Here is a 12,279-nt window from a genome sequence, read left to right on the forward strand (position 1 = left end):
TAAATCACAGAATCTCTCTTAAAGCCTGTTTTTGTTTGTTTGTTTTATTGGTAAGCTAAAAGTAATGAAAAGTACTTAGTTTATGAAGTATTTTCAGGATAAGGTGAGAAAGTGCACAATAGAAAAATTCACTACAGTGCTTGCCACAGGGTTCTCAAATAGACTTTGCTTCTTAATCCTGTTCTTAGCCTATCCGAAAATCTAAATAATTTATATGTCTATATTCACATCTACTTATGATTAAGAACTAATAATACACTACAGTTTCCTCATTTACAATATATGCATTGATACTGTCTACTAGTAATGGAAATGAAACACTTTAAATTAAAAGAAAAATAGGGGCGCCTCGGTAGCTCAGTCAGTTAAGCGTCTGACTTCCGTTCAGGTCATGATCTCATGGTTCTCGAGCTCGAGCCCCATGTCACGCTCAACTGCGCAGAGCCAGATCCTCTGTCCCATGTCACGCTCAACTGCGCAGAGCCAGATCCTCTGTCTCCCTCTCATTGCCCCTCCCCCACCCCAATCCCCCATGAGCTCTCTCTCAAAAATAAATAAACAGTTTTGTTTTTTTTTTTAATTTAAAAGATAAATATACAGGGGCGCCTCGGTGGCTCAGTTGGTTAAGTGTCCAACTTCGGCTCACGTCATGATCTCACAGCTGGTGAGTTCCAGCCCGGCTTCAGGCTCTGTGCTGACAGCTCAGAGCCTGGACCCTGCTTCAGATTCTGTCTCCCTCTCTCTCTGCCCCTCCCTTGCTTGCGCTCGGTCTCTCTCTCTCTCTCTCTCAAATATAAGTAAACGTTAAATTTTTTTTAAAGATAAATATATAATAGGGATTATATTTTATATATGCTATATAGCTATAAAGTACATATATACTATGCTATATATATAGCTATATATATTTATATATATAGATACATATTTATATATATAGCTATTATAGTATATCTATTTAATGCATATACATTTTATGCATATATATAATAAAATTTCCAACTTTATACCTTAGCATTTGGATGAAGGACTAGTAGGTAACAAACCACAGCCTACATTGAACCATATGCCCCATTAATTCAAAAATTGCTATTCTGGCTAGGGTACGTCTTTTTCACAGGCACTAGGAACACACTAGATGAGACAGGACAAGTCCATTTTATCTATGTATCACCTAGAACTCTTAGCATAGTACCTAGGAAGTCGTAAGAGCTTGAAAATGTTCAGTAAACAAAAATTACATCTCACACCTGATGAAAGATAGGGAAAGATGATAAGGTAGATTAAAATGCTAAAAATACAAGGAAAATGTCACATTGGATATGCTATAAACATAAAAATATTTTACTTTAGTAAGTATTATTGAAAACTATATATTGGTACGATAGTAACTTTACACAATTTATAAATAAAGATATAATATCGTGGATATGGGTTCAAATAAGTTTTTATTAATAGGGTTGGTTTCCAAGGGAATGGAGACTTTGGTGGGGGTGTTCAAGTATTCCTCAACCATACACCTATATTTCTATCTACCTAGTGATCCATTTTTGTTTTTAGCTTGAAATTTCTCTCACTTGAAATTTTTTGTTTATATTCAGATATGATGGAAGAAGAGAGCAAGAGGTATGATTGAGTGTCAGTGGGCATAAAATGAAATTTTAGAAGTCTCCTAGGTATCTGATTCCCCAAGTCTCATAGAGACCACACACATTATACCATAAAGGAACTCTATTTGTCAAACTCTTGATATGTATTTGAAATACTTCAAAACTCATAGTTGGAGAATTTATCTTGATATGCCCTTTGCATCTCTCTTGCTGAATGAAAGCAATCACCTTCTTATAAGTCTTCAATAAGATTTGTAGGGGTTTTGGTTTGTCAGTTTTCTAAAAAGGATAATAACTGCCTTTACTTGTAGGTAAACCCAATACCCTAATTCATCTACTTAGGGATCTTTTTGTTATTACTTTTCTGTCACAGATTGTCCCCTACATAGATGGTCTTTCATTATCAACATGAAATATCAATAGATTTATATATAATTATAATGTAAATATATTATTTATATATGTATACATAATACAATAGATTATATAATTTATACTTATATACAATACATATTATCTAATTATATATAACATGTATTATAAGTATATATGAATTGGAAATTGAAAAGATAAAATGTAACTTACAATGTGTTAAATAATTGTTATTTATCACTGCTTCAAATAATTTTGATCTCACTGATATTATTTTACTTTTTTTGTTAAAGTCTTAATTAAAAAAAAAAAAACTTATTTTGAGAGAGAGAGAGAGATTGGATGTGAACAGGGGAGGGGCAGAGAGAGAGGGAGAGAGAGAATCCTGAGCAGGCCCCATGCTCAGCACAGAGCCCAACATGAGGCTCGATCTCAAAATGCAGAGATCATGACCTGAGCCAAAATCAAGAGTCTGACGCTTAACTGACTGAGCCACCCAGGTGCCCTACTGGTATTATTTTAATTGAGAGCAACATGATTATTTTTTTTAACTTGATTTGAATCTTTGAGGTACAGCAATTCAAGACTATGGCTTTAAATGCAATGCGTTTTAAAATATGATTTTAATGAAAAATATTCTTCGCAAGCCGCATAGATCCAAATGAGAGAGGTGCAACATAGGCTCTGCTTACTGAATCACAATATCATTTTTCCCCCAATTATATAAAAGATTTTTTAATCCAGCATTATATCTCTATCTTCCCTGAAAACAATTGGTTATTGTTTCATGCTAGTTAGAAGGTACTGTGCATCTTTAACTAGAGGAGGTCTTGTTTCCTCCAGCCCAGGACTTCCTACTTCACCTTCTAGTCCTGGAGCACCTGACTACCTCCAAGATCATCTGTCAGTGAAAGAGAAGAAAATGGTTTTTCTCTTGAGGCTGCAAAAGTGGGGAGGGGGCACATACGTATGGATGTGTGTGCATGTACATGTGCATATGTGTATTGATAGACATATGTGTATCAAGGTTTGTTAAAAGAATATGATCGAAAAATGGCATTTATTGGTTGACCTGTGCCTCAAAATGAAAGTTTATATGAAATTCTCCAATGAACTTTTCTGAGTTAATAGTTCTCGGAGATATGCTAGAGTAAGAGGGAAAGAGGGAGGGTAGGAGGGATGGGAGAGAGATGGGAAAAGAGAGATGTTTTATGCTACAGCGGAAGAAATATTTACAACATTAAAATGCAAAAAGGATAGACTGCAGGAGCAATAAAGGTAGAGGCCATATCTATCTCCTTCCTAAGTACTCCATTTAGAATCTGATCCTTGTATGGTTTCCAAATCCAGCTGTTGAAACCAACCATGATGAATGGACCGTAATAATTGTGTGATACGCTTCATATGGTACCTCTCAGAATTGCATACGATCTGGAGCATCATTTATAAGAGGAAAAGAATGTGCTTTAGCCAAGCCCTTCTCAGCGTATAAGTTGGCTTCAAGAATAAAAAGTAAAAAAGAATCATGAAATCAAACATAAACACCTCGAACAGTAGTTGAAAATAAAGGCAGCCAGGGAAGCTTCTTACTTTCCATGGCCAATTCCATTTCTTTCATCAAAACTTGACTTTCCAGGTAACTTAACAGATTGTACCTGGTGTCATTTGTGATTTTTCAGTTGGAAGAGGTAAAGTGGACATTCTCAGTTCATAGTGTGAGCGTAATTCTGGCAACTTCTGCATTTCCCTTAGAACATCCATAAAGGTATCAGAAAGTGAAAGGTTAACTTTAATTTTTAAAAAAGTCAAAGGAATAACACTCAAAGGTTGAGATCTGTGGTGCATTGAACTAGGTTGTCTCTTAACAATATATAAATGTAAAAATGTCCACTTTTCCTGAAACAAAAGAAACCATGAGTAAAGCTTTTATTTTTTTTATTTAAAATTTTTTTTTTTTCAACATTTTTAATTTATTTTTGGGACAGAGAGAGACAGAGCATGAACGGGGGAGGGGCAGAGAGAGAGGGAGACACAGAATCGGAAACAGGCTCCAGGCTCCGAGCCATCAGCCCAGAGCCGGACGCGGGGCTCGAACTCACGGACCGCGAGATCGTGACCTGGCTGAAGTCGGACGCTTAACCGACTGCGCCACCCAGGCGCCCCTAAAGCTTTTATTTTTAAGCCGGAAGGAAACTTACTGGGTGGAACAGATAAAGAAACAAGTGCGGAGCATTTAAGTTATTTGACCTAGCGGTATAGCTTGTTAGTGGCAAGGCAGGTGCTCCAGTGCGAATTTTCTCACTCTGAGACCAAAGTTTCTTCCCTGAGCTTCACTACTTTCCCCTCACACAGAGGATAGTTGTAAAGGGGCCACGGGCTCAGTTTAAAGGTATACACCCCTACTGTATATGGGCCCAGCAGACCTTTAAAGGCTGCTAACAGGTCACAGTAGGAACAATGGCAGTAGCTTTGCAATGTACATCGTCTCCTCATCATGACAGGTCTGGTAACTCAGCTAAATGACAGCTGTTATCATCCAGCCCTTAATTAAATTTAGAAAATTTAAGAAAATGTGACTTTCTGCATTGGTATTTTAAGTTTTGCAGTGTTCCAGACTTCAAGTCTCTACAATGGTAATTGTCAACACAGGGGCGCCTGGGTGGCTCAGGCAGTTGAACTTCCAACTTTGGCTCAGGTCATGAGTCCACACTTCATGAGTTTGAGCCCCACATCCAGCTCGCTGGTGGAGCCTGCTTCAGATCCTCTGACCTCCCCCCTCTCTACTCCTCCCCCCCTCAAAAATAAATAAAAACATTAAAAATAACAATAATAATTCTCAACACGGGCCACCACACTAGAGTCATCTGACGAACTGTTAAAAATATGGAACTCTGAGGCCCCACCTCAGGACAATGAAATAAGAATGGCTAGGAGGTAGCACAGGGTGGGGGGTTTTGTGTGTCTTTTAGGGTATTTGGTTTTTTGCTGTTTTCAGCATAAGCCACTTTGGAACAGCATTTTTTAAGTGCCTCCAGTGATTCCAATGTGCAGCCAGGGTTGAGAATCATCTGGACTTCTGTCCTCCTGTTGCTTTTCATTGTCCTTATGAAAGACTCTGGTGGCAGTGACAGACCAGTCATAACTAAAATCTCAGGTCAATGTACTTTCTACCCTTTTTGGTCCTTTCTTGAAAAAATTTGCTCGAGGCCAGTGTTGTCAAACTTTCTGATTCATCAGAATCCTGCGGAGGGCTTGCTAACACATATATTTCTAGGCCCCATGCCCACAGTTTCTGATTCAGGAGGTTTGGGGTGAGACCAGAGAATATGCGTTCTGTCAAGATCTCAGGTGATGCTGGTGTTGCTGGTCCAGGAATCACACTTTGAGAACCACTACTACCAGATTCCTTCTTCCCTAGTGGTCTTTTCCCACCAAAAGCAAGATTCTTTGACTACTAGGTCTCCCGAGTCTATCCCTGCTTCCCTTCTGATCAGTGCCTAACCTCTAAGCAAATGTATTTGCCTCTCAGTAGCTATAGAAAGCTTCTAGCAGATTTTACCAGCTGGACTCGTCCATTTGCTTTTAGTTCTTAAAGAGCACCTCTCTTTTCCTTGCAACATTTCAAAAACATTTGAACTGCGTGACTTTCTTAAGAAATGATATTTTCCCATAAACGATGCACAACTGTGGTTACGCTACAACGTCTTTAGTGCATGCCATGCAGACATGAGAGGACACAAGTATGTACATTTGCTTTTTCACACAGTACAAATAAAGGGGTGAACACCCCCCCCCCACCGCGACTTTCCTTCCTCCTTCTGAATGCATTAAGGAACTCACTGCTGGTAAGTAGAAACTGATGCCCAAAGCCTGTGGAACACCGAGATACACTTAAATCAGGAAAAACTTAAAATTTAAAATAGAAAAGGAAGACATTTACCAAGCACATACTATGGGCCTGAGCATCAAGCATTTTTAATTCACAAGACAGCAATAGTTTGTAAGCCCTCCAAGTGATTCTCAGACAGGCTAACATTTTGAGAACCACTGACCTGAGGAAATATTTGAATGTTGGCATTTGCGCAGAAAAAATAAAGAGCACTTTGGGGCTTTAACAGGCCTGGGGGAGGTCTCCTCTGAAAGAGAAACACCTGACGAGGGAAACGAGGTAGCTGGGAACTTGGGGAGAATAACCGTTGGGGGGCTGAAGCAATCAATAGAGGAGAAATGCACAGCGGTCACCTGCTTTGGGTGAGCTGCGTGCATTGCCCTCTTGTGGGTTGTTAGGTCAGAGTACGGTAGGAGACCCCTCCGGGAGAGGTAGAGGAGGGATGTTTTAGACATCGCCTTACTGGTGACTTTCAGGCTGCCTTCTTACCCCTGGGACTCCACCATTGTGAATGGTCCTCACAAATGTCAAAAATCTAAATGAATTTATAGATGGGGTTAAGAATAAATCAGGTTTGGGAGGAGAGGTGGGTGTGGCAAAGCAGGGGATGATGGAGGGAGGGTGTTGCCTGAGTCAGATTCAGACTTCATTCTGATAGTCCCTTCCTAGCTGGTGATCTCAGGCAAATTACTTAATCTAACTCAGGTTTTGTCCTTATCTATAAAAGGGGATAATCATACCTACCTCAGAGAATTGTTGTGAGGATTAAAAGAGATAATGACCTGCTTGGCACCCAGTAGGAACTCAATTGTCCAAAGGCAGCTGGCAGACCCAGCTCTCCCTCCGGCATAATGGAAGCAGTCCTACCTTTTTCTTAAGTAGAAGCTTTTCTCCATGGGTTTTGCTTTTCATTATCTGCTTTGTCTTGTGTGAATAGAAATGACCAGAGAGAAAGAGCTGTGTCCTCCCCTGAGAGTAGGTGGGAACTGGTTGCATATCAGCTTGTTCTCTCATCCTGCTCCCCAACCTTCCCAGGCTCTCCCCTCCAGCTCTTGTGTGGGTGGGGGGTGGGGATGTTGCCACAGGCATGTTTATGTACTCCTCCAACACTCAGCTCTGCTGGAGGAGAATCGGTCTTAATTACTCATTTACCTAGCATAACTCAGCAAATCTGTGTTTTAAGGAGAATTATCCTATAAAGACCTTCATGTCCCCATTTCCCATTTGGGCTCAGAAAGGTGACATGGACTATTCAGGATAGAGGAGGTTACGTCACATTTTTGTTTCTTCCATCCTGTTTTGGATTTGTGAATTTTAAAAGTAAATGCGTATAATGCATGGATGAATTCTGCATGCCAGCTACCTGTCAAATGTAGCAAGAACTCAGCCAGCTACTGCATTAGGTTTTGGTTTAAAGCCACTCTAAATGATTTATTGTTTTTAAATTATTTATGTGGCATTATTCCTTTCTTGTAAAATGCAAAAGTGCTGTCAGGAACAGCACGGCAGCAAGGTTATGAATGGTACTACAAGTAAATCAAGGTAATTAGAGGCTTCAAGTTGCAAATACTGACAAGTTCTCCACCAGCCACCACTTCACTGATGATAATAAAATTTGCATGATTTCCTGACATTATACTCACCACATATTTTCACTGCACGCTCACCGTAATTACTTAGGGCATGATCTCACACTCATGGCAAGCAGAACTCTCACTGAACCCAGCTGTGACTATTACAGATGCTTAGAAATGAAGCGGGTGGAATTAAGGGAAGAGTTCCCTACATAGCTTTAGGGATCTGTGATGTATCAACTGAATTTTGACAGCTCAGAAAAAGGAAAATAATCTCCACTACTCCTAAGTCACAATCAGGTCAAATTATAGTGAGAATAAAGGATCTCAAAGACAGGATTTGGGTCCTGGGTTTTGTGACTATTAATTTCTACAATTTGGGTTCTTTTGTTTGTTTGTTTGTGGGTGTTTTTTGTTGTTGTTGATTTGCTCTAATAAAAAAAAATCAAAGGTTATTTTAATCCCTGATATGACAGGACATATAGGCATGACTCTAGGTGTGATTATGGAAAGAAAACTTCTGTGTTCTTCATCAAGGGTCAGAATGGACAAGTCATAGGAATTCAGTACACTAAAGATCCCATGTACACCTCTTAAGGTATGAGGTAATTAAAGCAGGTCAATTCAATACCTGTAATCCATATCTAACCTCTCATTTTGTCCAGTTATTCCCCAGGGCTCAGTGCACCCCTCATATATGCCAGCACATGAATCCTTATACTCTCCGTGCTCAGGCTCAGAGAAACAAACTTACATCTGACCATTTGTTCTTTTCTAAGCCCCAATAGAGAAGGGAACATTTAGGTTTTGAACCATGCAATATATAACAGAGTTCCAAGGATGAATATACCATATAAGCTAAAGCCAGGAATACAAACAAAGAAACCAAGGCTGATTTGATTCTCATCTTTGCCTTGTGATCTGAGGAGATTGATATAATCCCTCTGCCTCTGATTTCATCAGCCTGAAAAGTGGGAAATTACTCCTTCACGTGAAGTAGTTGTGAGGGCTGAAGAGAGAGGGCAAAAGCACTGGGCACAACACCTGGCCTGTAAGAAGTAATGGTCAATTATGAAAGAAAAGATTATCAATTATCCAGAAGTGTCCTATTTCACAGAGTTTTTAGTAAGTCCACAGAGACTAGAAAACCTTACTGTGGAAAGTTAGTGTCCGAGTTAAAATTAGGAAATAGCAAGAAAAGGAACTTTGTTTTCTATATTTTAATAAAACTCTCTCAGGTGTGAAAAGAAGGAGGCTTTTAGGACTGAACCACCTCTCCCCACACCATGGAAAGCAGCAAGTGTCATGGCAATAAAAGCAGCCTCGTTGAGACAATTAGATCTTAGACTTTGGAAGTTACTGCTCCAAATCATAGTACTCCTAAACCCAGAGGTGTATCTACTGGTAAATCCTTAAAGTAACGAAATTCATGAAAGATTCCTCTATCTTCTCCTGGCGCTGGTCAAAGTTACAACCGTTGTTACTGATGTTACCTCCTGTAGAACAGTTACAATGCAGGTATCTTTTCTTTGCAGGAGCACGTTAGGGGGGGCAGGGGGAGGGTCACTTTTGTAATGGTAAGCCATATGAACTTGTAGTAACATATATGCAATCTTTAGAAAAGTAGAATAAAAGTCCATTGTAAATAGTTTGTGTTAATTACCCTAAAAGATTACATCAGCCTCTGCGGTAGGTTTACTCGTCTTTAATTATATCCATTTTTAGACCAGTAGTAACTTATGAGATTTCTGGAATGTGTTTAGTAATCCACTGAGGAGACTGAGTCAGAGTCACAGAAGAAAGATACTCAGAATGTCCAATTGCCGTGACTGTTGACCTCTATCATTTGTTACCCACACTTTAACATGAATAGAGAATGCATCAAAAGTACAGTTCAATTAGCACAATAGCAAGCATGAAGCTATTATGTAGATATGACATATTTTATGTTGAATCACATGAGTGGTCGTAACTTCTGCTAAAAATATGCATGTCATTTTTCTTAAAGTGCCCTTTCCTTTGCCCCCTACTGTATTTTGAAGACAAAACAGACCATCTTTTGTAGAATTCAACAGTTTGCTCATTTTGTTGTTGTTGTCCTTAACAATAGTGTTCTCATTTCCTCAACTCAAGATCTGTGGAAAATTAATCCTAACAGCCCTCCCGGAGACAAGATCACAAGCTTTCTGAATGAGTACCTCACTATTGAATGTATGGCTTATCACTGCAATATTTAAGCACATCGTAAGGTCATTTCCTGTGAGTGTTATTACCGTGGTTTTCCACTTCTGTGAGATTTTGAACAAATGACATAAATTCCAATTAATGTAGCAGCCAATCAATCAACATGTTTACAACTAGTAAGTTTTACGTATTTTTTTAAAAGCTTACATTTGGATAGTGCCTTAGAGGCAATTTAATCCAACTTGCTGTATGTACCTCAGTGTATACATTTATTTTTTGCCTTTTTTTTTTTTTTTTTTGGTCATTTTTGTGTTTATAACTGTTAGATTTTTTTTTTCTCCCTTTCTTTTCATTTGGAAAGAATTCACTCTCAGAAGGAATAAAAGAGTCTTAGAAATGAGCTTAGGGGTGCCTGGGGGCTCCCGACTCTTGATTTCAGCCCAGGTCATGATCTTGTGGTTCATGATTTCAAGCCCCATGATGGACTCTGTACTGACAGTGTGGAGCCTCCTTGCAATTCTCTCTCTGCTTCTATGTCTCTCCCTGACTTGTGCTTTTTCTGTCTTGCTCTCTCTCAAAATAAATAAATAGAGAGAGAGAGAGAGAGAGAGAGAGAGAGAGATGAGCTTATATATCAGTAGATTAATGGTAGCTCAGCTAAGATATGTGACCTATTTTGTGAGTCACATTGAAAAAAAATTTTAATCTACTGGGAGAGTTTAAAGGTTTTGCTTATCTCTACATTGCAATGATCTCATCCGCTCCTTCTACTCCAGAGTGGAATGAGGTTGAAAGACCTTTGACAGTTGGCCTATAGCAGCAAAGGAAGAAATGTTTGTCCATGTTTTTCATTCACTCAATTAACATTACTGATCAAATTAACCATGTATTATTGTCATCCTCTCCTCCCTTGTCAGTAGTCTGTAACTATTAGATTGTTCATTCCTACGTGCACCACATTCAAAAGTTTCAAGAACTGTGTGTTCTTACAAAAGACTTTTTCTTGTGCCTCTCTGTCCACTAGGACCTTTCTTTCTTTCTTTATTTGGTTTTCATGCTTTTTTATTTTCGTTTTTGAGAGACAGAGAGAGACAGAGTGTGAGCAGAGGAGGGGCAGAGAGAGGAAGACACAGAATCTGAAGCAGGTTCGAGGCTCTGAACTGACAGCTCAGAGCCCCATGCAGGGCTTGAACCCATGAATGCAAGATCCTGACCTGAGTCGAACTCGGACACTCAACTGACTAAGCCACCAGACAGTGCCCCCACTAGGGCCTTTCTAAAGGGCCTTTCTAAAGCTTGCAGAAGTCTCAGAAGTTTTGGTGAAAGAACAGAGTTCTCCATGATTTACAATCTGAACAGAGGACAGCTCTAAATGCAGCCAATCTGGAAAGTGAGCTGAAGGGGAAGCAGCAGAAAACCTAGCTGAGATGGTTAATTTTATCTGGAAATTAGACTGGGCTAAGGGATGCCCAGAAAACTGATAAAACGTTATTTCTGAGTGACAATGTTTCTGGAAGAAAGTAGCATTTGAGTTGGTAGACCAAGTAAAGAAGATAGCCCTACCCAATTGGATGGGGCATCATGCAATCCATTGAGGGCCCACAAAGAACAAGAAGATTGAGAGAGTATAAATTCAATCTCTCTGTTTGAGCTGGGTACTTCTGCTTACAGATAGCAGATTATGGGATTCTAGGCCTTCATAATTACATGAGCCAATTCCTATAATAAATCTCTCAGATAGATAGAGATATATATCTTTGGATATAGACAAATATAGACATAGACGTAGATATAGACATAGACATAGACATAGACATAAATACAAATATAAATATCCTGTTTCTCTGGAGAGCCCTAATACACCTGCTCACTTTGCAGAGGAACCTTACAAATCATCAAGTTAAGCCCCATTAACAAGTTCAAACCCTTCTAGTGAATTCATGGAAGTGTTGAGGTCAGGACACAGACCTCCATCTGCCAGTCTCAGTTCTTCCCATTATAGAGCAGTGATGCCAAATGGCTCCCAGTTTTGGCAACAATATACCTGAAACAACCAAAGGAAGAATTAAGTCATCCTCAGTCATTTTTACATATCTGCATGTAGTACATGTTTGAAAAATATTATCTAATAATAAAATGTGTGGTTCCTTAAAATAATAATAAAATGGGTTTTTTATATATAAATCTATTTTTATTTGCGGCTGACCTATATAATTTGAAACTGATATTATTTAATAATGAATCTATATTTGACCTACAAAATGAAATAAAGCATGGAGATTAGGCAATTGTCAGCCCAGTTTGCTGAGTCCAGTAATAAGGATATACCACTGAAAATTTGAATCCTTACTGCATTGTTAGTGGTAGACATCAGACCTAAATTATCTAAGTCATATCCTCACTTCTTTTGCCACAGCAAATATTACACAGCAAGACGACTTAATTTGAACACGATCAGATTAAAGATGGTTGCCAGAGGTGAAAACTAAGGATGAATATCAGAAGATACAAGACAGAAGTGTGCCTGGCACAGTAAATAAGAACACGTTGTGACTTACTCATAATGCTTCAATCTTTTTGCTTTATCTGTAAAATCAGCTTTTCTAACTCTGATTTTCTGGGAGGATAAAAGAGCCATTTCTGATATAAC

Source organism: Neofelis nebulosa, chromosome 3, assembly GCF_028018385.1.
Source record: "Neofelis nebulosa isolate mNeoNeb1 chromosome 3, mNeoNeb1.pri, whole genome shotgun sequence".
Lineage (NCBI taxonomy): Eukaryota > Metazoa > Chordata > Mammalia > Carnivora > Felidae > Neofelis > Neofelis nebulosa.